A 3,146-nucleotide genomic window follows, 5' to 3' on the forward strand; every position below is an offset into this window, starting at 1 on the left:
ACTCAACAGGCAATATCTCTTATACATATACATATATATATGTGTGTGTGTGTGTGGTACAAAAACACATAAGGAGAGTAAAAGAATGTTGAGAGAGAGAAAGAGAAAGAGAGAAAGAGAAAGAGAGAAAGAGAAAGAGAGTGAGTGAGTGAGTGAGTGAGTGAGTGAGTGAGTGAGTGAGTGAGTGAGTGAGTGAATGAGTGAGTGAGTGAGTGAGTTGGTGTGAGAAAGGAGAGAAAGAGAGTGGCTTTCTCCTCTTGTTTCTAAAATCTATTATATGTGTATTTATGATTGACTAACTGAATGAATGAATGAATGAATGAATGAATGAACTTGTGAAAGTGAGTGAGAAAAACATTGAGAAAAAGGCGAGTAAGATGAGGGGAACCAAGATGAGGGGAACCGAGGTGGGGGACCGTAAACAACGTGAAGAGATGTTGAATTCGCATCATTATTTGTTGACGAATTCGCTCGGAAAATGTTTGTTTTTTACACTCAACATAACATTGACATTTATAGCCAAAGAAAGAAAGAAGGAAAGAAAGAAAGAAGGAAAGAAAGAAAGAAAGAAAGAAAGAAAGAAAGAAAGAAGGAAGGAAGTCTGAACACACTGACAAATGTGAAGAAGGGAAGTTGAAATAAAAGTAGGAAGGAAATAAAAGAATATTAAAAATGAGAAATAACAAAAAAAAATATCAGTAAAAGTGTGACGTTGTTTTTTCGTTAACGCTATGCGTGTATGCTTGAGTGTGTGTGCGTGCGCACGCGTGTGTATACGTGTGTGTGTGTGTGGTTATGTGTGTATGCTTGCGCGCGTGTGTGTATACGTGTGTGTGTGCGTGCGTGCGTGCATACAAGTTGCAGTTAATTTACTGTTATATGGCTTAAACTTTGCTTATAGTAACCGTCAAGAAGGAGCTCAGAACCTCCGTTTAATGCACACATACACATACACACACGCACGCACACACACACACACCAGTGTGTGTATATATATATATGTGTGTGTGTGTGTGTGTATGTATGTGAGTATGTATGTATGTATGTATGTATGTATGTGAGTATGTATGTATGTATGTATGTGTTGTGTCGACGCCCCCAGGCGAAGAAGTAGGATCTCCCAAGACATATAAATAGAGGTAGCCTGGCCGTGGTAGGGGTGTTGAGTAGCAGTTGAGTAGAAGTTGTGTAGCGGTTGAGTAGAAATCATCCGAAGGTGCTAGATAGCAGTAGCGTTGGGACATAACTGTATGTATAGTTGAAAATTAAGATAAATATGAACATAAATATTTAGTCCCTCCATACATTTCATCATTGCAGTTATTTGGAACTCAGCATTTGATATTCAAAGTGCATTTGGATGACTGACTACAATGGATCATCAGAGGGAAACTTAATTGCATTCTCTTACAAAAATCTAATATCGCATACATACACACATACATACATGTTGGCACACATACATACATTGTTCCAATCGATCCGATCAACGGAACAGCCTGCTCGTGAAATTAACGTGCAAGTGGCTGAGCACTCCACAGACATGTGTACTCTTAACGTAGTTCTCGGGGATATTCAGCGTGACACAGTGTGACAAGGCTGGCCCTTTGAAATACAAGCACAACAGAAACAGGAAGAAAGGGTAAGAGAAAGTTGTGGTGAAAGAGTACAGCCATTGCGCCTCCACATACATACATACATACATACATACATACATACGTGTGTAAACATATGTATGCATGTATGTCTGTATGCACTAATATATCTACGTATACCAAAAGGTGTGTGTACATTCTATTTCAAATATAAATATACAATTTATTATACTTAAACATATATTTAATGAGTTGCAGCTGACTTTGTTAAAAAAAAAAGCAATAATCTACTTTGAAAATGTAGTTTAACGGCTTCCACATGACACTAAAAGCATTGTTTTATTTCATTGATATTATATATATTATTCATTAAAATATCATTCGTATTTGATTCATAGTTTAAGACGTTTTACCGATGTTTCATTTCGTATTTCACATACGCACACATACACATATACACATACATACATACATACATACATACAATATGGCCGTTAGTGAGACTTACAAGCGCAAAGGATCGTTTAGTATGTGTCTTTGAACGTTTTTCCTGCAAGTATGTCAATTTAAAGGTTGTGGATCTGTAAATGGCTCTATTTTCTTCTTTTACAAATGAGACAAACACTTTCTGCTCATCAACTTAGATCTAAAGAATATTTTCAACCACATGGAATTCCGCTAATACAAAATTCGGGACGGCCATCGATAGTAACAATACCACCAATATTGGCATCAAATTTTGGCTCAAGGCCAGCAATTTCGGCTTAAGGGTTTAGACGATTACACCCCCACCCCCACCCCCAGTACTCAACTGGTGCTTATTGGCTCCGAAAGGATGGAAGGCAAAGTCGACCTCGGCGGAATTTGAACTCAAAACCTAAAGACGGGTTAAATACCGTTAAGCATTTTTCCCAGAGTACTAACGATTCTGCCAGCTTATCACCTTAATATGAGATGCTTACAGTACCTAGGTTTCCCAAGCGGTCACCCATCTAAATACTAACTAGGCTCGACGTTGTTTAACTTCGGTGATCGGACGAGAACCAGTGCATTCAATGTGATGTGACCGTTAGCAGCAATACCACCAATATTAACGTCAAGACTACTGCTCCGCGTGTGAGCAATTTGCAAAACCGTAAGGGCCTTACTCATTTCATTTGATCTTTACAATTAAATCACGGTGTTCTTCACTGCTATGAAAAGATCCAATTGCTTACATGAAGCAGTTTTAAAAAGATCGAGGAGGAATATCACCCAAATTTAAGTCACTGCATATTGGATCCAATGTTAATTGATCCATACGACAGCATACTGTGATGTACTAAATCTAACATTATAATGGATCGCCGAGCCCCCAGAAACAAATTTTTTTACTTATAACACCTTTCTTCCTTCCATTTAATTTTTTCTGTCGTCTGTACTCTGTGTAAGTTGGGTCTATTTGTATAAATATATATATATATATATATGTATATATATATATATACACATTTTTATAAGATAAAGATATAATCATAAAATAATTATATCAGTATATTATTTACATTACGT

The 3,146-nt window shown here is 37.0% G+C and overlaps 1 non-coding gene across 1 annotated transcript; it reads right to left on the bottom strand.

Annotated features, from left to right (window-relative positions):
• Window positions 1–2,550: 2,550 nt before the first annotated feature.
• On the bottom strand, window positions 2,551–2,669 carry LOC128250095 (5S ribosomal RNA). The gene has a single exon (XR_008266218.1). It is a non-coding gene; the product is annotated as a 5S ribosomal RNA (ribosomal RNA).
• Window positions 2,670–3,146: the final 477 nt, after the last annotated feature.

Source organism: Octopus bimaculoides, chromosome 1 (assembly GCF_001194135.2).
Source record: "Octopus bimaculoides isolate UCB-OBI-ISO-001 chromosome 1, ASM119413v2, whole genome shotgun sequence".
NCBI lineage: Eukaryota > Metazoa > Mollusca > Cephalopoda > Octopoda > Octopodidae > Octopus > Octopus bimaculoides.